The 21,618-nt window shown below is 43.3% G+C and overlaps 1 protein-coding gene across 5 annotated transcripts in view; it reads left to right on the plus strand.

Annotated features, from left to right (window-relative positions):
- The first annotated feature begins 9,358 nt into the window (after window positions 1-9,358).
- The window catches only part of STAG2 (STAG2 cohesin complex component), a 74,083-nt gene continuing 61,823 nt past the window's right edge, over window positions 9,359-21,618 (plus strand). For 4 of the 5 annotated variants that reach the window (XM_071758262.1, XM_071758267.1, XM_071758266.1 and 1 more), the window contains exon 1: window positions 9,359-9,487. The gene's annotated coding sequence lies outside the window, so the exon portion shown is untranslated. Of the gene's footprint in view, window positions 9,488-10,739; window positions 10,860-21,618 lie in introns of those variants that run through there. The other variant, XM_071758263.1, reaches the window with a different exon arrangement.

Raw genomic sequence — 21,618 nt, forward strand, 5'->3', positions numbered from 1 at the left:
AAGTGCTAGAAATCTTCCCTTTTTGTTCTTAGTTTGCAGGATGTAAATTTTAAAAATTAAGAACAACTCTTAATGAGAGTCACCTTAAAATACTTAAACTGTTTCTTACTGGATTAATTCTCAATTCTCTAATGAAAAAAGTGTAATAGTTTTATTTCATTACAGCTGGTTTACAATCACTAATTATCTAAGTTGGTTATTTTGTGGAGGTGTATGTTCTGTGTTTATATTTTTGACTGCTACACACTAAGAGATTCAGAATATATATAGAATATAGTTTTTCATGTGATAAATTTTTAAAATCCAATACACAGAAATTTAATGTCTACTTTTTTTTTTTTAAATCTCTGCTGTGATTATATGCTAGCATAATGTTATAAATATTTAAAATAAAATGCAACCCAGTTGTTCCTTTATCTGTGTATTTGATTCTCACATGTAAGAAAAAATCCCAACAGAAAATGGCTGTTTTTTTCTGTTTTGTAACTCAACTGTTACTAATTTAACCTGATAACATATTTTAATTGTAGAGGAAAAAAAATCTATTTTGTTTAAATTAAAGGTCATAAAACTAAAATATGTAAATTTTACTCTCTTTTTTTGGTCATAAGTTATAATTTGGTTCTTGATAATACATGATGACTGGAAATCCACAAAGAATTCAGCACTGAAAGGTTTTATTTTGCCTTGTGTGAGAAGTGTAGTGGTTCAGACAGTCCACGGACGGGGGGATTTTCTGGGCTTGTTTCTAGCTCCCATTTTCATTGACAGGCAGGATTTTCTGTACTTTTCAAGGGAAATGAAAGAGGGGGGGTGTGTTTGCCTGTGAGCTGCTCTATCTTGCCTGAAATAGCTTCTTTAGTTTATGTCATCGACCACGTTCTGCTGACTTGCTCAGGCAGATGGTTTGTTACCTAACCTTGACCCAAGTCACATGAAGAGAGGCTCTCTGGAGGAGCTGGATCCAGCTTGCAGCCTCCAGAACTTGGCATGCAGCTCCACAAAGCTGGGAAAAAGGCTGGGAAAGAGATTTTCCTTCAAACATTTTCCTTCAAACTGTTACAAAACTGCATCCAAACACAGAGATGATTTGGGATATGAGGGGAGTGTGTCAGCTGACCAAGGACAGCCTGGAAGTAGGTCACAAATAATACCTGGAGAGCAGACACCTTGTCCAAATAATATGCAAACAAAAATAGCATTTTTTTGCTTATAGAAGGTATGTTATATCCCTGACTGCAGCTTTTTGATAAATGTTATAAAACACACAGCTATACCTTAGCAGGAGTAGGAGTTAATCACTTAAGAACATTAAAGGGTTAGAAGCTTGCTAGCAAGACAACAAGGTCTGGAGGGTTAGGTTTGTTTTAAACTATAATCAGAGTTCTCTTCTGACTAAATGTGAAAAAATAATGAGCACGGTCAAACGTTGACAGCTTGAATTTGGAAGGTGTTTTTTCAAATAACTTTGAGTTTTAGTGTCTTAAAGAAACAGAGGAGAAATGCCATGAACACTGATAAATGTTTAAAGAGAGAGAAATGAAGGATGCAAACGCAGGAGGTAGAAGCACAGATGCTTTGAACAGGACTTGAGTAGCAAGAAAAAGATGTCTCCAGAACTGATTTTTATAGAGTTACATGGAATTCAGAGCTATGGAATGTCTGAAAGTACCAGTATTCAGTAACTTTCTTCTAGTACCTTCTGTGTAAAATCTTCCTTACTTCCATTTTACTTGCAACAGCAGAGCCATTTCCTGCTCTAGATTCATGGCAGATTACAAGAGTTTTAAATAATGTATTCTGGAACTATTTTGTTAAAAAATGTGGAAATTGCAGGCCTGCTACAGGAACAGAAATCCTAATTATTTTCAAATAAGGAAAACCCACAGATGCTTTTTTTTTTTTGGCCATGCATTTAGCTTTTACTGCCTTGAAACAAAACAACCACTGACTGCTGTCGTGTGTATCTCTACAGATAATTCTCTCTATGTACTTCTTAAAAGTCATTTGGGGGCTTGATGTAAACTTCACAGAACAACAAAGATTTTCAGTTGCTGTAGGTGGTGTTTGGTTTTGTTTGGGTTGTTTTTTTTAATTGGAGTATTTAAATACTTTTTAAAATGTTGCCTATTTACTTTTAACTGCTCCAATGTTTATTTTTGTTAGCTATCTGTGCAGCCTGAAACTACAGGACAAAGAGTTTGCCAAAGCATTTTTATTAACCTAAGGCATGGATTTTAAAAAAAAGCTCTGATGCTTATTTTTGTTGAAATTATCAAAAAATTAACTTTAATGGCTTCTTCGAATTGAATTATAACTGGCTGGGAAATTAATGCAGACACTTGATTGCTGTGTTCAGGCTGAGCTGTTGAATATTAAGATTAAATGTTACAAGGGGTGGTGATGTTTGCTGCCACAGTATTTAGTAACTACTCAAGGGAACCTTTTCTGCCTTTTGAAGTGTGGAAGTTCTAACATGTGATGTAAGACCAAAGGGAAATTTGGTTCTTCATACAGCTAGGAGGATTTGGCCAATTTCCTGGGGTTTGCAGTATTTTTCTGCAGCAGTGAGTATGCAAACAGTTAGTCATTATATGGCTTTGGCTTTGGGGTTTTTTTGGGGTTTTTTGGGTTTGGTTTTTTTGGTTTTTTTTTTTTTTTTTTTTGTTTGGTTTGGGGTTTTTTGTGTATTTTACATGCATAAGTTTTACGGAGTAGCTTGGAAATGTGATCCAAAAAAAAAAACAACAAACCACCCTTTCCTCCCCTGTGACCCTGCCGTGCCTTTGCACTGATTGGGGTTGCTCCAAGAGATGTACTGATGCTGCTGCATAGCAATTAGCCTCCTGTAATTATAATGTGGCTTTCTGTGAGGAGGCAAATTACCTGTGGTAATAACAAACCTTGGCTGAAATTCAGATTTTTATCTGTAGTTTTTTCTGACCTAGGAATTGCTATTAAGCAATACTGGCATCAATGTTACAGTAAAATAATGAGCATTAATTCAGAGAACACAGTTTTGGGCAACTTGCTTTTTCCTTGAGCAGGAAAGGAGACACTAGAATCATAGAATCATAGAATTGGCTGGGTTGGAAGGGACCTCAGAGATCACCAAGTCCAAGTTTCAGTTAGAAATGGGTTGGATAAACAAAATCCCAAGGAAAATCTGGGGGGTGGGAATGGTATTAATGACATTGTATGTAATATTTCAAGAGAGGTGAAAACTACTTGGTTGCCTTTGGATAATTATCTATTTACAGTTTTATAGCCTGGAAAGACATTGATGATGGCTGAGATAAAATGCTTGAGAAGTTTGACTTGCCAGAAAGGTACTGGAGAGACACTTGAATTATGCTTTTGCTCTTAGATTGGAAAATGTCATTTGCTATCAAAAAATGAAAACCACTTGCAGGGTCCCACTGTGAAAACTTCTAGGAAAATCATTACAATAATTGCTTGGAAAACCAAGCTTAGCAGGGAAGCATATGGTCACCTGCAAATTTTGTAGAAGGAATTAATCTCACTTCCAGAAATTACTGAGACAGCATTTTAATTTATTCATGTTATGTCTTTTCTGACTTTGTTACAAAATTAAAGGAATACCCTTTGCCAGGGAGGGGAAACACTTGCTCACAGCTCCAGGCACTGAGGCTGGGTGGGACCTCTACGATCCTGCTCCAAAGTTACACCCTAAAAGAAGTACTTTTATCCTAATGGTTTTGAACCTCTGTGTAAGCCACCAAGCTGCCATCAAGTGTTGTGTTCCTTGCTACTTGTTATGCACTGTGTCACTTAAAAAAAAATCTAAATCACACTTGGATAAGATCACACTTTGCCTTGGTTCCACCTCCCCCTGTGCCCCAGACTCTCCTGGAAGGAGAGAGAGGGGACTCCTGAGAAGCATTGACTGTAAGAAACCTTGAAGTTGGTTGATGATGAGATCTAAACCAAAGGAAACCATGTGAGGAGTACAGGGAGGATCTTGGGAATGTGGTAGGTCAGCCCCAGGAAACCATGCAAGATTGTAATCTGAAAGACTAATTTGTTCCTTGACTTGGAACATGTCATGGAAGTAACAACCCCTCATTGCATGTACTCCTGTGTTAACTCTCTAAATTCTTGCCTTGGCAGTTTGGAGGGAAAAGATGAAGAAAACCAACCCACTGTCAATATCCAAACCTGCTGCTTGCCTGCAGATACAGGAGAGAGCTGTCCCAGTCATTTGATGGAGGATTTTCCTCAGTGCTTAAGACATAAATATGTTTATTGTTCAAAATTTTCTCTTTAATCTGGGGCAGAGGTCAAGCTGAATAACAATGTTTCTGTCCCACTTCCCCCCCAACCACATCCAGCCACAAACAAACCTCCTTCCTCCCCTTTTCAGACAACCCCCTGGCTCCATATGAGAGGCTCGGGGGGGCTGCATGCCCCTACCATACCTGACCAGCTTTCTGTTCCTGCTGGGTCACTTACCCAGCACCTCAAGAGGATGATGAAGTTTCCCTGCTTTGTAGATGTCACTTGGCTGAAGCTGCTTCCCCTGCTCTGGGCCAGCTGCCACTGTTGGCCCTCTTGACCTGATTTCAGTCCTTGCTTGCTTCTCCCCCCAGCTTTTCTTCTTTCCACACTCGTTTTTTTCCTGCCACAGAACCAGCTCACCCCATCTGGAACGTGTTTCTCTGGTTCCTGTGCTTCTGCCACAGACTTTGGCACCGGTGCTGTGACGGTGCCTGAGTCACAAATTGCCCCTCGGTTCATGCTCCCTCTGCCTGAACTTAGCGGCAGAACACAGGAATGTCACCCAAATCCTCCTCCCTGGGGCTGGTGACTGCAGCAGATGATGTCCCAGGTCCAAGAGAGGTGCAGGAATAGTAATGCTCACTCTTTCCCTCAGGTGAGGTGATGCCTCAAGCGAAAGCTCTTCTAGAAAAGGACTTTTGACTATTTCCTACCAAGAACTGGTGTGGCTTTTCCACAGTTTGGTGTTGAAAACTGTAAAACATGGCTGAGGGATTTTTATCTCCAAGAATGAGCTCTAGGAAGAGCAACTCACCCCGAACAGGGCAATGAGCACCAGGCTTTGGGTAACAAGTAGTACAGAGGGCTGAATAAAGCTCCTGCTAATGCAACTTATTGGTGTTTTATTTCTTTCTAGAGCTCGTAGTGGAGTTAAAAGTTCCTCTTTAGTGACCCAGGACAAACTGATTTTGTGCTCCTTTACAGGTCTGGGAAGACAGCAGGCAGAAATTTACTGAATCAACGAAAATTCAGACTTGTGTTATGTGTTCTGGAAAGAACCCAGCAAGAAATAGAGACATTCAAATAGTAGAGAAGTATGAAAATTGCAAAGAAATTATCTGTAGGACAGGGAAGGCCTAACGAGCTACTGATGTGCAAACTCTCTTCTGCAAATAATGAGAAAGTAACCCATTTTTTGGTCCTTATTTTTGTTCCTTACGTAATAGCTCATCTCCAAAAGGATTTAGAGAAGATTTCCCTAGAGTGACTAAGCCAGTTTCAAAAATCTGGGAGTGGGAATCTGACTGGGAGGACTGCTTTTCTCCTCAGTGCTCAACTAAACAGATAAAATTATGGCTGTGGCTTATTTTATACAGGCTACCAAGGCTACCACTTTGGAGTGAACCCAGTATATAAAGTTTGGTTTGTTTTCCAATTCTCATAACCCAATCTTTATATATATATATAAATATATATATATATATATATTTTTTTTCCAAAATAAAAGGCATGGTAAAGGATTGTGGTGCTGTTTTGTTTTTTTTTTTTTTAATAGAAAAGAGGAAACAGAATTACAGAGGGGCTTCCTGTTCCACTGTTGTCAAAGAAAAGGAAGCAGCATGAGCATGAATCTCCTGCCTGGAAGAATGAATCAGCCATCTGGCAGCTTGAGTTTATTCTGGTCTTCTCTAGAGGTGAACCTCTGGCCCTCAATTCAGACATGGAATAGGTATCTACTCTTCCCTTGCTCTGTTTCTTAACTGAGTGACTGATCAAGAGCTCTTTTTGGCTCAAGCTTAGTTGCAAAGTCTCTGTTGCAAAGTCTTTGTCAAATCATCCCTGAATTTGGCTCAGTATCAGAAATGGTGGACTTTGAAGCCCTTTGAAGTATGGCTGTTAAGAGAAAGGTGACCTAGTCCCATAGAACACTTTCTCTTGCACTTTTCCACAGAAGTTCTTTTCTATCAGACACAACCCCCTTTTGTCAGAATTTAAAACATATCCCCTTGTCATCCTTGGATAATGCTGATTTTTTTTTCTTTTTTTCCCCATTGTATTGGAAAGTATGCTGGAGTGCTAAAACTGTACAGAAACATTGGGATGTTCTTTGATTTCTTCATGAAGCCTGAACAGATGGCAGGAGCCCATTCTGGAATTGTTAACTTAGCAAGAAGGGGTGTGCCAGCAGAGGGACTGCTTTTTGTCTTCTCTTCCCTCTTTGTAGGAAGGCCCAGTCCTAGAAGGATGAGCAGCTCACGGGGAAAATGCTGGAGTTGGGTTCTTCACAGAACCAGTTTTGCCCCTCAGAAAGACAACAAACAAAATGGTCCAGAACTTGTTCCATTTTTCTGCCCCCTATATTCCTACTCACTCTTTGAGGGATTGTTGTTTGTTAGGTGCAAACTGACTTTTTTTTGCATGTCCTGAGTGTGGTGCTGCCATAGGAATCCTCCCAGGGCACGACGAGCTTAAGAAATTCCTTTTTTCTTGTCACTGGAGCAGAGCAGGAACATTCCTGGCCCCTACAGGAGAGGTGCTGGTGGAATTGCTTATGTACTTGTGCTCTAAATAGTACCCCAAGAAATTGGTTCCGGGGGAAAAAAAAAAAAGAAAAAAAAAAGTAATAATGAAACCAGTCCTTTAGAAAACAAATGTCCCTGCCCCCTTTTCTGATGAGGCAACAGTTCTGCTTAGACAGCAGCCGGGCAAACAGCTGAATGGAACAACTGGGAGGGAGGAAATGAACTGGAGGGTGCAAAATCCTCGTAGGCAGACTCTGAGACCAGCGCTTTGTAACATGCACCTGGGGGCTGCTCTCCGCCGTGTTGTCCCACGTTTAAAAAGAAAAATAATCAGTCAAGTCAGCCAGGACACCCAGAAGTGTCACAAATCGTGGCTTCAAGGTCCGGGTCAGCTGAACTCAGCCCTGGCAAGCAGTGCCAGCACTTGCACACTCAGTCCGTGAAAAACACACCCTAAACCCCACGATTTAGCCCGTTAAACACATTTACCTAAAAAATCTCAGCTATGAGGTCAAGTGTGGACTGCGGGGCTTTCAGAACAGAGCAAACATCTGATGCAGAGCCGAGTACGTGGATTTTATGCGCAGCTGACTCGGGGTTGTGCCTCTGCCAGCTCCTGCTCCAACCTCACCAAGTCCTGGATCTGAGTTCTGATCTGAGGAACCCCATGGTATCTCCAGCAGAGGACACATTACTGGCATTCCGTGTGCCTGCGAAGTGTTAGTTTTGGAAGCTGCAGTAATTCTGATGGAAAAGTTGTCCGGCAGCTGTCAGAAGCTGATTTTGTAGGGGAAAGGCACAAATGGATCCAGCTTCTTTCCGTCTATTTGTCTGTAATTTAACAATCGTATTTTTGAATTTTAGTTTGTTTGTAATTTTTTTTTTTTTTTTAATGTTTTGAACAGATTATATTTTATTCACAATTCTACAGTTTCCAGACAGACGTTAACATATTCATATACAAGATCAGCCTCCTCAGCTGTAAATTAAGCCATAACAATATTTTATTCAGGACACTATTTAAAAATATTTCCTAAAAGCGAGAATTTTTTCTTAATTTTATTTCCCCCCCCACCTTGACAGGCGATGAAAAAACATTCTGAAAGCCGCGTCGAAGTGTTAGAATGTAATTCATTTTTGTAAATCAGTCTCATGTACCGACGGATTATATCTCCAATTGCCAGGTGACATCAACTCCTATTACACCGGGTTTTTTTTTTTTTTAACTTTAACACTACTTATCTGATCACGGTTTGCATTGTGTCATTTGCTCTGGGATGTCTCATCTCAGGTTTGAAAAGACTGGAACTGATGGATACTCTTCCCTTAAGTGTCCTCCTTTTGTTAGGCAGGTGAGCTGAGTAACTCAGCTTGGTGCCTGCTTAGTTACGCTAACTCCTCTCCCTGAAATTTAAAGTAGATGAACACAAGACGATGATTAGAAACTAATTGCCAGGACAAAACTATTCTTGTGCTGACTGATCTGACCAAAAGCCTATGTGCAACTATTCAACATGAGTAATGTGCTTGGCATTACACAATCCAGAGGAAAAAAAAAAAAAACAAAAACCAACAACGTAGAAGGAACTGCTGAATTGCACGTTTAGAAAAATAGCATCGCAAATTTTCTGATTCAGTGTTCTGTGCTGCTTAGATGTGACTTCAGGTTCGTAAAAAAGGGGATTAAAAAGGAATGGCACCCAGAGCCTAGAACCAAACCCCAATTTAAAGCGGGAGAAGCAGAAAACATTTGAGGAGAACGTTCCTAACCAGGAGCAGCCCCATCCCTGCCAGCAAACGCTGCTCCTCTCCGTACCGCCAGGCACGCTGAGCAAGATAAGGCTCCAGCACCCATGCGGGCAGCTGGAAATTTATCTTCCAAACCCATCGGCTCCCTGAGGCGGGGCTCCTGAGGGCAGGATGGCTGAGGATGGGGCACACAGCTCCGGGGGGCTGCGCACAGGGCCGGGGGCTTTGCAGGGCCCCGCACCCTGCGGCCCCGGCCCGTTCCCCTCCCGCCTCCTCGGCTGCGGTGAGGGCGGAGCATGGCGAGTCCTCCGTGGAGCATTTCCAGCCAGCCTGAACTTTGCCTCAGCCCCAACAATCATTTTCCAGCCGCTTCAGTGTTGCAAAGGGGAAAAGCAGCCAGGCCAGGCCAGGCCAGGCCCGCCCTGGGGGCCGCAATTCTCCTTTTTAGGCCGCCCTCGCCTCTCGGTTACCCGAGCCTGCCCCGAGAACGCAGCCAACACCTCGGCCTCCTCCACAGAGGACCCCGGGTCCCCCATTACCGGGGTGACCCCGCTTCCCCCCCCCCCCCCAGCTCCTCAGGAACCGCGGGATGGGTGCGGGAGGGGGGGGTGCGGGGCAGCGTGCGGGAGGAGCGCGCATGCGCGGCACCTTGTTTACCCCGCTCGTCTCGGCGGGCCCGCGGGTGCCCGGCAGGTGTCGCCCCACGCCCAGGAGAGCCGAGCTCGCCCGCTGGCCGCCAGGTGGCGCCTGCGCCCTCCATTCGCTCGCCAGCCGCCGAGCAGCGAACACCCCAAACAATCCCCAGCGCCGCCGCCAAATTAAATAACCTGCCCGCGCCCCGCGCCCTCCCCGAACACCCCCCCTCCGCCGCCAAGTCGCCGGGCCGGGCCGGGAGCGCAACCGGCAGCCGGGCCGGGGATATAGGAGCGGAGCTACGAGCCTGGGCCTCCTCGCTGCCTACGCCGACACTGGGCAAGGTAAGTTAGAAAATGGCGGCGAAGCTTCTGGAAGTTTGGAGGGGGGACTCGGGATCGCGGTGCGTGGCTGCGGAGAGAGGCCGGGACGGGGCCCGCGGTCCCCGGGCCTGCGGGAACGGCGCGGGGCGCTAGGCCGGCTGGCCACAGGGACTCCGCGCAGCCAAGATGGAGGACGGCGGGGCTGAGCCGCGAAAACACTCCAGCCCCCCGCTTCCCCACCCCCCCCTTCCCAGCGCGCCTCGGCGGGGAGGGGGGACGCGAGCGGGAGCGGCGGAGTGAGAGAGCGAGAGGGCGCCGAAAGCCGCCCCACTGCCCGCCCGGAGCCCCGTTCCTCCTCCCCAGAGCCAGCCGCGGGCAGGCTGGGCCCAGTGCTCGGCGAGCTAAAATGGAGAACCACCTTCTCCTCCTCCCCCCTTCTCCCGAGCTGAGCAGGGGCTGCTGGCAAGATGGAGGACTCGGGCATTGTGTGTGTGTGTGGGCAAGCCGGGCCGGGCCGCTCGGGGGGTGGGGAAGGAGGAAAAAAGGGGGGGTCGGAGCCGCTGAGGACAGAGCGGGCCGCGCCTGGAAGGGGTGGGGGGGGTGGGGGGGAAAGCTGGGCCGCGCGGCGCGCAGGAGAAAATGGTGGGGCGGCTGCCGGTGGCCCGGGGTGGAGAGTCGGAGGAGGCCGGGGAGAGGGGACTCCCACCCTTGACAGCGCTCCCCCCTCCTTCCCGCCGCACAGAAGCTGAGCTCTTCCTGCCAGCTCCTTCCCGGCCGCTTCCCCGCGGAGGGAAGTGCCGAGAAATATCGGGGTCTCCTCAGTCTCTCTTCCCCGCCTCGGCCGAGCTGAGGCAACTCCGGCCGCCTTTTCCCGAAGGATTAGACTGGAGTGCTGGCGAGAACGAGTTCCCTGGGTCCAAGTGAGGACGTGGGGACTGACCCGTGCCTTCCCCCCCCCTTTTCCGATATCTCCTCCAGAAGAGTTGGCGACCCCCCCCTTTTCCCCCCGGCGCCCAGCGCGGGGAAGGCCTTTGTGGGGCGAGTTTTCCCCTCCGAGTGACTTTGGGCAAGCTCTTCGGTGCCTGCCCGCTAAGAGGAAGAGTTGTGGCAGCTTCCGTTCGGCTTTATTATTATTTAATTTTTTTTTTTTTTTTTTTTTAAGAAAGGGCTCTTGCCAACTGCTGCCGGGGACGCCCGATGCCGGGAGCCGCGTGTTGCAGGAACCCTGCTGGGCTCTCGCTGGCCCTGATGGGGGAGGGCGGGGGAAGAGGAGGAGGAGGAGGAGGAAGAAGAATGCTTCTTCTGGGGGGTTTTGGCGCCACTTTTGTTTTAGATAGTGCTCCTCTGTCCCCTCCTTCTCTGCACGCACTGAACTGAGCTGAACCCTGCCCAGGTAGGAAGCGAGAGCTTTCCTGGTGTTTCTATTTTCTGGGCGCTTATTTTCTCTACACTGATTAAATATATAAATATATGAAGTTGTTGTTGTTGTGGTGCGGGACTTGGAAGGACAGGGGAGTGAGGAGAGCGGCAGCAGATGGCTGGGCGGCCCTTTTTTTTTCGGATATTCCTTTCCCTACCCGACCTCACCCCTGCTGTGCGGGCTGCGGGTGCCTGCAAGGCTGCCCCCCCATCCCTGCCCGTACCGCTGGCAGCCTTGTGTAATCCGTCTGTCCCGTGGAAATCCAGGACTAAACGATTTTTTTTATTTTTTATTTTTTTTCCTCCTTTCTTCTTTCCCCTTCACTACCGAGAACGGGTAGTTAAGGCGCTCGGCTCTCTCTTTCGCTGCTTTTTATTTGCTTATTGTACTGCCCCGGCTCGGCTCCCGCTGTTGTTGTCCTCCCACGGGATGCCGTGTTTAGAGTTAACACAAACTTTCAATAGCTGCCCAGTCCTGTGCTGCAGTTACCGTGTGTTAGGTTTATTTATTTAATTTTAATTACTTTCGGGCAGCGTCGGTAACACTGTTGCCGCCCCCCCCCCCCCCCGGCCTCTCCCTTCTCTTCCCGTGTGCTCCCCGGAGCCACACCCTGGCGTGTCCGGTCTCATCAGGCGCCTTATCCGCCGGCGTGACCCCACGTTTTCCCTCGCCTCCCCCGGGAGGAGCGCACGTTCCTCCCTCCCTCCCGCCCGCCTCAGGAGTGTCCGGAGGTAACCCGCCGCGGTTGCGCTGCTTCCTTCTGCCGTCTCCCTCCCTCGGTGGGGCGAGGAGGGGCCATGACGGCGCGGCGCTTCGTGCCGGAGGCGGGCGGGCGGCGGCTTTACCGAAGTGCGTCACACGCGGCCCCGCCGGGGCCTGCTCCGCCGCCGCCTCGCCCGCCCGCCCCCGCCCGCCGCCCATTGGCCGGCACCCGCGCGGGAGGCAGCGGCTTCCTCCCGCGGCCCCGCCGGGACCCTCCGCTGGGCCCCGGCACCGCGCTCCCCACCGGAGCTGCTCCCCCCGCCTCGGCCTCCCGGTGGAGAACCCGGGGCTTTCGCAGCCGGCGCTGCCCGAGGTGCGTTGAGAGCGCGGCTGTTGCAGGGAGCTGCTGGCGGAAGCGCAAAGGTCACCTCGTGTGAATTGCTTCCACGTCTTCTGTTGGATTTTGTTGAAGTGGAAGGGGAGGAAAACGCCTTTTGGATCTCTTCCCTCGAAGCTGTTGTACGACCCTTTTTATGCTGTCTGGGAGTTTTGTTCAGTCTTGTTTCAAATGACCAGAAGCTAGAGTTCCTAGCGTTTCCTAGCAAGGTGTTCCGCAAGCACAGGTCTCTCTGCTAACTCTTGGCAGTTGCAGTTTCGATTTGTGATTGATGACTTTGTTGTCGTTTGTCATGTGTGGCCACTTAAAACGACTTTTCCCCCATTTTCTTTTCCCTAAATCCATTATTTATTAATGAATATATTCTTATTCCTGGAGTGTTTATCTGGTATTGAACTGTCCAGGACTTGAAAAATACGCATGTGTAGACTGGTTGGTTATGTACAAGTAAAAAAGTACCACTAGTGGTTGTGCGATTGACATACATTAATTTCTGACTTTCTCGGTATCCCCAGCTCTTAAACTCCGTGTGGATAAATCTTGCTGCGGGGATCAGTCTCAGAATGACAGTTCCACAGCTCTTGTATGGGGGCTTTTTCATGAGCAACACTGTTTCTTTTCCCTTAACACCATGATTACAGTTTCATTACAAAATAAAACTGGGTGTGAGCAGGCAGCCGCCATGCTGTTAGTAGCATAAACCTTTTTACTGCTTTCATCTGAATGGAATCCCCATACCGTTCTGAGTAATTAAACAAAGACTAAGAAAGCTTCAAATTCAGACAAAAGAGAAAAATATGAATTAATTCCCGCTTCTAACAGCGAAGTCTTGCTCCAAAACCAATGGGGGCTTATGTGGATCCTTCCTAGAAAAACAAATGAGGCTTTTGGGTGTCTACATGAGGGTTTTATTCAACCCGAGAAAGAAATACCAGAATTTCTGTTGGTGTTGTTTGTATTAAGTGTGGTAAACATAAGCATGGATATTGTATAAGCTTAAATTCAAACCAACAAAAAAAAAATCAGGCATGGAACTGGGGATTGGATGAGACTTTAATTTTCCTGTGAGGCCCCGTAGTGCAGATACCTGCTAAGTTATGTAGTTTTGGGTCAGACTTATATTGGAGGTTTTTAATCCATTTACAGGTTCAGGAAGGTAATAATGAGTGAAGTCAATAAGTAGTGTAAGGGTTAATTGAACTTATGTTTAAGAGGACTAGTTAAAATTTATGTGCAGATCTTTTTGACATAGTCTTGATGTTTTGCAACCAATTGCTGAAATTACTTCAGTTGGTCCAAACTAATGATGCAAACTCTAATATATTATAAAAAATAGATTGTGGTGAAATGACGAAGTTGACAGGCTCATAGCTTATTAAAGTACTCAGTTTAAACATGCATTCTACTACTTGAAGATAATTCAGTTTTAAAAATTGGAGAATTTAGTTAGCTGGCTCTTAATCTGACTTGAATTCCATAAATATATTGCATGCCGTGTGTGGAATCAGATCATTTTCCCTCGGAAGGAGTGTAAATAGAATTGTTGGTTAAATGCTCTCCTTGGTTTTATTTTGTTTCAGTACAGCTTACCAATGGCAACTGAATTATTTTTTTAAGAAGTAATGTAGACAGCTTCTGTTGAATATTACATGCTGCTACGGTCTCCTGTAGAAAATAGCTGCAGGCAAGAAACCATTTGGAAGTGTGAGCTCTTGTTGGTGGGAGCAACTACGTTAGACTTAGTCAAATAATGAAATGTTAGAACATTGGAACATTATGAACTTTTAAAACTAGTTTGCTCTTTGTCACCTGTGGTTCAAATTTAGAATGATTCGGGAGTCCTCACTCTTCATTTTCACTTACATACAGTGTTTCCATCTCAGTTGTCTTGCTGCAGGCAAGTATAGGAGAGATTAGGTTGTCCAGAACTTCCATGCCAGCATAAACAGATTATATTTTTTACAGAAACTTAAACACTTTTGTTGCTTAATTTCACCAAATGAATCCCCAGAAGTAAGCAAATATTTCTGCTGGTTACTTATGCTTCTTGGTTGTGCTGTTGGAATGCTGTGTTTTCTCAAATGAGATGAGGCTTGGAGCTCAGTGTGATCTCTGCTTACACCATTTCTACTCTGATTAGTTTAAAAAATATTGTAGGTGGGAATTTCCAAAATGGTAGCATTGGTTTTTGGTGGTGTCTGTGTGTGTGTCTTGTATGTGTGTGAGGAATTAGGAAAATGTACTGGCAAAGGAATGTTGTAGATTTGTGTCTCTGTCAGCTGGATGCTAAAATTTCCAAGAGCTTTATCTGCTTTGGTAATTGTCTTGTAATGGAAAGAAGTGATTGATAGCAGCCATCAACATATCAGTTTATTCTTCTTGAATAAGCTCTGCTCACTTTCTCAGTGTCTCTTAAAACATTCACATCATGAAAACTTCAGTTTCCTTACATGTGCATCATTGACAAAGAAAATCCTCAGGAAACTCAATTGTGAAATACACAATAAATCTTTGGAGGGATGGAAAGAGCTCTTTTCAATGCACATCACAAAACCATAAATGGTGACATGTAGGCTTATTGTGTTGGTTTAAACTCGGCTCCATCCACAATTTTAGGTCACCTTCACTTTTAAAGTCTCAGGGTAAATATCAGTGGAAATTCACAGCCCTGTCTTGGCAGTCCTGTGGTTTTGTCTACTCTGGTCCTCTCCTTTTCACCTCCTGACCCTTCTGTCCTGGTGGCTGCTGACAGGGGTGAAACTAAATGGAGCTTCAGGCAGTTGAAATTTCCTTGTGAAGATCCTGGAGTCCTTCCTACCAGGAAGGTGTTCATTGTATGCTGAGGGAGACCCATGCTGCCATGGTCTGCTCATGCTGGGGCTCCTGGGGCATAGTTTGGCTCTGCCCAGACAGGTTGTGGTGAGGTGGCCTCAGGTTGCAGGGTGGGGGCTCTGTGAGGGACCTTGGAGAAGGGAGGGCTCAGGGTTTGCATTGGTGAGAGAGGTTGGGATTAATACCTTTGCACTATTAATCAGTGTGACTGAAGCTCTTGCTCTAGCATTTCTCTTAATCACAGTGTTCTGGAGTAAACCATTTAAATTCCTCCACCATTTGTGAACTCCTTTCCTGTATGAAGGCTAGTCCAGTGACTTCAGTTGGGGTTTTGTATTAGGAAAAAAAAAAGCTGCTTTCAAAAGTGTGTCTTTGTGCTTTACGGGTGAGCCTTGTAAATTTGAGGTGAATTTTGGCAAAGTCAGGTGTTTTTTTGAGTGATACAGTGGAAACTTCTGCTTTGAGAGTTGGAGATAAAAAATGTGCTTTTAATCATATGTTCTAATTAGAACTTTAAGTTTTCTCATTTTTTTTAGTTGATATGAAGACAGCAAAGTTGTTTTGGTTTCTGTTTTGTTTAAGAAAGTAAGTATAAAGTAAGGGCTAATGCAGACTTGTTCAGGCTGGGAAGCTTGAGGGGCTGTTGTCTGAGCAAGTTCTATCTTAAGTAAGATGTTTCACTGTTCAGGTGTTTCCATGAAAACTGTGTTCTTTCCTAGATCCTCACCACCATCACTAACACTAAACCATAGTCCTAAATTCGTTGGGTTATGCATATTGCATATTTCACAGTGCCAGTCCCTTTTCACCATCTCTGAATCTCCAAGTATTGCACTACTAAGAAAATCTCCGATCTGTGAGATCTTGGGTGGAGAAGAAAGGAGACTGAGTTGTTTCATTTCTTCTAAAACATTTTCCTTCAACTGGTCATAGATGAGGGGAGATCTGGCACTTGATTTTGGAGATAGAGATGTGGGGAAAATTTGATCTCCCAAGGTGCCCCTTGGCTCTAATGTGACAAGTTAGCTCTTTCCTAGCCTTCACTGGCTACAGAGTTCCATGGAGGAGCACTGACATAGCTTGTTTTTAAACATCTGTATCCCAATTTGAGTCAGAGTTGAAGGGTATATAGGACTGCATTTGTATACAGTGATATTTTTTGTTGTGACTTCAGAGGGAAACTAATCAGCTGTCCTGTAAGTACTTTATCTGGGCGCATGCTTTATATCCAGATACATTCTTACTGTTGTCTACTCTGTGCCTTTCTTGTGTAACTAGGTGTAGCTTCTCCCTCTGGGGGGCTTCTTTTTGAAAAAGAGTAAGATCAGAGCAGTGAGTTGGTGTGAGAAGATTGGAATGTGTTGGAGTATAGATTGTGATCTGTGATGGAGAAGTTAATCATAATACCCACCCAAACCCAAGTATCTAAAGATCAGAGCATGCAGAGCATGTTGCATGTGTGTGTGTGGGTTTTGGCTTGTTTTTTTTTTTTTTTTCTTTGATAGATGGATGTTTTATTTTCTTATGGATCTAAATATGATGGCTTATTAGTCTTGGTCTTATCCAACATTTTATGCATTTTACTTTTTATGCATTTACTTCAGTAAAGGTTAGTCACTGGAGTAAAGTGAGGTAATACGTGTGACACATATAACCATATATTAGTCAGTGAAAGAGTATTTGTTTTTCCCAGCAGTATTTTGTTAGTGCTTCTGTGTTTCTCGTAGAAAGGAAAGTATTTTTTGCATCTGTTCCCATTGTTTTAAGCTGGATAGGGCAAGCCAGTTATTTTTGCCATGTAGTACCTGTGTCTGCAGTGATCTAGATTGTGAAGTAGTACAGCTGGAGTCCAAATTTCAGGGTTTTCTATTAGCAAAACCATGAAAATAATTATCCTGACGTGTCAGAAAGCACAAAACATTTCCAAAACTATTGACCACTTAAAAAGAAACATCAAACCTTAGGAATGCACGTTTTGTTTAGTTGGGATTGCATTTCAAAATTTGCTTCATGTTGCTGCCAAGGTTTGATGAGATGCTGCTCAATTTCTGGCCAGTGGTGATCTGCAGGACAACTAACCTTACCTGCAGGCTTCTCCCAAGTTTGTCCTTTCTCCAGGAAAGGACACAGAGTGAGAGGCATTGTTTAGGGTTCCCAGTACCCAGTTTATTTCCAGGGAAGATGTGGTGGTGTAGTTCATGGAGTCACATGGCAGAGAGGACTTAATGCAGTTATTTTTCTATTGTTTAATACATGGCATCCTCTCAGGAAGAGGTGCATATTTAGATTTGGAAGTAATGTTGCAGTTCTTAGTTATGGCTGAATTGCATTTTTTTACTTAATGTACTATTTCAGCCTGAGTTTTATGAAATAATATCTACCATGCAGCGTGTCATCTGGGAAAAAAAAGATTGACTTTTACTTTGTTTGCAAGTAAAAATAAGCTGTTCAAGATCAGGCTTTTCTGTCTTTCATGCAATTACCTGTTATTCCTTGAGGTAAGATTCCCAGTTCATCCCTTAAGAAGGATCAGCTCTGGAAATTTGGACCATATCAAGTCTTAGTAAGCAGATAATATGCAAGTCATATAATTGGCAGATTTTATTTGTCAGAGTGTAATCTCCCAGCAGGGAATGTTCAGTATGAGAAGAGTTGTGTAGAGTAGGGGCATGAATATTGAAGATCCATTTTTTTGTGTGTGTGTTTCTTCTATTATCTTACTGTGGACAGTTGAACATATAGCTAACAAAGTTACTGAAAAAACCCAATGTAAGTAGTAAAAGTCAGAAACACAGTTGTGTAATCAATGTAGCATGCATTTGAGGTGTCTAGTTTTTAATTTGAAGGTGAGTTTATATACCATGAGTCCTGGAATAAATTTATAGTTATGGATATAGTGGCCAGCTAATTTAATTTGATTAATAAGGCAGTACATCCTGACTACTAGCAATATTTTTCATTCACTTCTGGTTCTTTTAGAAACAGAGCTCATTATGATGGTTTTTCTAAGGGAGAAAACTGGCCAAACTTGATGAAGACTATTTTTTTAAAAACAGAGAGTCATCAGTGGCTTTAGCCTACATCTGATAGTGCTGTGCTTGTGGCATACAAATAGGAAGTATTTGCTGACTACTGCATCTGGATTTAGGGTAAATAGTACAATTTAAATATAGGGAAATACTGTGATATTAATAATTCAAGATCAATAACTTACATATTGGTGTTATTTTTTTCCTATTTTGGGATGGGAACTCTATTAAAGGAAAGTTCCAGTTTGGTGTGCTGCCATATGCTGTTTTATTTTTATCATTGCTTGATGTACCTTTTTGAAAACTGCATTAAAAAAACATTCTTTTAACTCCACATAAAATAAAACTTCACGTTGTGGATGGAGCAGTTGCTTCCTAGAAGTGATGCCACAATGAAAAAATGATTCATGTTCAAGGTCAGAGTTGTATAGGAAGGAGAAGCCATTTTGGAGGCCTGGTCAAGCCTCCTGCTTAAAGCTTATTCAGCCAAGTATGGAATATTTTTGAGAATGAAGTTTCCACAACCTTTCTGGCAACAGCTTATGCTGTTTCATTGGAAGGTCTTTTTTTATTTCGAGTCTTGAAGTAAACTTAAATTCCTATAAAGATTTATGCCTTCCCACCCCCAGTATATGTTTGAAAAGTGTTCTTGGTGATGGAGGCTTGGAAATGACCTGGTCTAGAGCTGATTGTGGTTTTTATTGAGAATTATTGAAGAAGGGTGAGACAGATGTGAATGGATACAGAAATTATTTTATGGTGCCTACTTTCTTGTTCCCTCTATTTGCATTTAATATTTTTATTCTTCCTCTGCTGTCCACCCTCAAGCTTCCACTACTGTTTCAGTGACAAAGGTCTTGCAAATAAAACTCCCTTTCCTAAGCATTTATATGAATAACACATATAGTGTTATTCATACAGTCATCAATATGATTCTTCTTGCACTTTTCATATTTAAGCAGTGATATTTTTTTTCCTTCTCCTAAGTATTATTTCTAGAAATCTAGTTCATTTGAAACTATGGTAACCAGAAAGGAAAGGTGCACAAGTATCTTGCATCTGTGGTATAGGTCTGTCATTACTTGCCTAACAAATAATTGGCCACCAAAAAACCCAAAATGGTGGAACTGTCTTTTGCATATTGATTTAGCAAACATAGAAATGGTATATTAAACCAAATACTCAATGATAATGGAAAAAATTTAATTTTTTTTATGTGCTCGTGAATTTAATTTTCATATTCAGTGTTTCATGCTTAAGTTGCTCCTGTTTTGTTAAGTGATCTTCCATTTTACTTAGTGTGATAAACTGTGTTTTCAAAACTCAGGCATTTCTGTTGGTATTTGTTTAATTTTTAATGTGTTTATTAATTAAAAATTATTGCTGATGTAGCACTGTGTACACCCCATATTGCTACTCTACTGTGAAATTACAAAATTCTTTAAAATACCTGTGGTTTGACAGCTGAAAAATAATCAGAAAAATCAGCCTCTAGGCATTTTTTTCTTCCTGCATTGTATTGTCTTTCTGGTTATACTGCTCAGTTTCTATTTAGTGATGTGAACTCAATTTCTATTTAGTTTTATGAAAGTTAATAAAGCTGTGTACTTAAAGGAGAGTGTATTTGTGTCTCAAAGCAGTAGTTACTGCTAAGTCAAAATTTTCAAAGTTGGCCAGACACAAATTGTATACGTCAGTGTGATATAAAAATGACATTTTTAGAAACTTTCAGTAACACTGTGGATAGAAAATAGAAGTCGTTCTCTTCATATGCAGTAGCATTGAGATTCTTTGTATTCACCCCCCCAATGCAGTAATAATCTGTAGAACTGAATTCTGAAGTTCTTTCCCTTTGTTCAAAGGGGGTATAATCCCTGGGGAGCACACCTTGCATTCAGAACTGGTTAGGGAAGTTTTATTTACAGAGAGGATTTATGCATTCTTGCATAATCCTACAATGGGGTTGGTCTTCTCCTATCCAATGAAGGGAAGCATGGAAAAATTAAACAGTTCTTTTGGATGCAAGATTGAATCTGTATTCTTAGTAGCATGGAATTCTTAGTAGCATGGAGATTTAAGAAACTTACTGAAGTTTTTCTGTTTGCTTACAGGAAGGGCTATTTGACAGTATTAAGGAATTAAGTATACTAGAAGATGAATTAGGATGAGTAAAATGAAGGAAATTATATCAAGAAATGGAAGGATAGTGAAGTGTTAAGGATTACTAAGAATAACATCACAAGTATGGTCTGTGTCCAGTTGCATTACCTTCACTTTTCTTGTTTCTCATGTGGAATATGTTGGCATTGAGTTATTAGCTACATAAAGTATAAATAACTGCTCTTATGTAAAATCTTAATTGTAGAATACTTTTGTTCTGTCAGATGTGGAAGGTGCAAATGTTTGTCTTAGATGTTTGATTGAAAAATGAATCCTTACATTACCTGTGGTGGGGGGAATCTGCCAGGAAAAAACGAAGCTGGCAATCCATTGAAAATTGAGTTGTTTTTTTTACCAGGAGTGTGGAGAGAGAGAGAGAGAGAGAGAGAGAGAGACTGGTTATTTAACTGAGGTGGAGCATATCCATGTCCAGAGTTTCTTCCCTCCTTCTTAGTCTTCCTCCTTCCATCCTTGTTCCCTTCAGGCTACAGAAGATGTGCCTTCCCCAGGTGACCAGCCCAGTTCCATGACTGGCTGGTGTTAAAAGGGTGCTCTGGTCTGAGTTTGCCTTGTGATTGAGTTTGCTGCCCATGTGAACCCCCTAGGTGAGCAGACTTAAGGAGCTAAGTTGGGAGGAAGACAAGTTTGCTGTGGGTTGAATCTCCAGTCAAATGGCTGCTGCTCCTTTTGTCTACTGAGAATGTAGAATTGAAAGGGACTGCCTCTTTCAGTAGTTGACCAGTTGTACCAGTTGCTTGATCCAATGTTTTCTGTAACTGCAGGACCAAGAAAATAAAAGTTTACTCCTCCTGTTGTCTGCTACTTTTCTACCTGGGCTGAATTATAAAAAAAAAAAAAAAAAAAAGGCAAACAAAAAACATTTGGGCAGTATGCCAGCTCCAAATGTAATCCTCTAATCTTTGTAGTGATCTCCATTTTATCTTTTTTTTTTTTTCCTGAAATGTTACATAGTGTCATAGCTGAATTAGAACTCTGGAAGGAAATCCAAGACTGCTGTTGATTTGCATTAGTTTATGCCAGCAGGAAGTTCACGTATATTTTTCTTTGATTTTGGTCTCTGCTCTAGTTAGAAGTTTTGCAGGTGTTACTTGGAATGCAACAGAAGGGTAAGGGAAGATTTAGGAACAGTTACAGAGGAGTTTCCTCCCCTGGAGATTTTCTTCCAGCTTTAGCGTGGTTAATCAACTGCTGTTGTCAAAACCCTGCTAGACCTCCTCCTTTAGCTGGATGCTTACCAGCCAGTTGTGGTTAGCTCTTATTATGAGCCTTTGCACTCTGGTGTTTTCTGTGGTTTATGGAAGCTGCAGTGCCAGTTCTTTATATGAGGTCTGTATTTGGCCTTTTTACAGAATATTGGACCATCCTGTGTGATGATCTTCAGTCCCATCTCTTCCCAACTCATCTCTCTCCCAGCTTCTGAGTTTTTGAGGGCATACTGAGGCTACAGGTCTCATCTCCAGGAGTACCTGCTAATTAAACCAGACATACCTTTGTTTAATCTCATGAAATATTTATGTTGTCCTTCAGAGATGTTGAGAAATAGGCCAAATAATGCCTGAACACATTGCCTGCCTTTTCTTTCTGCCTCACT

This window comes from Heliangelus exortis, chromosome 14 (genome assembly GCF_036169615.1).
Source record: "Heliangelus exortis chromosome 14, bHelExo1.hap1, whole genome shotgun sequence".
In the NCBI taxonomy this organism is placed as follows: Eukaryota; Metazoa; Chordata; class Aves; order Apodiformes; family Trochilidae; genus Heliangelus; species Heliangelus exortis.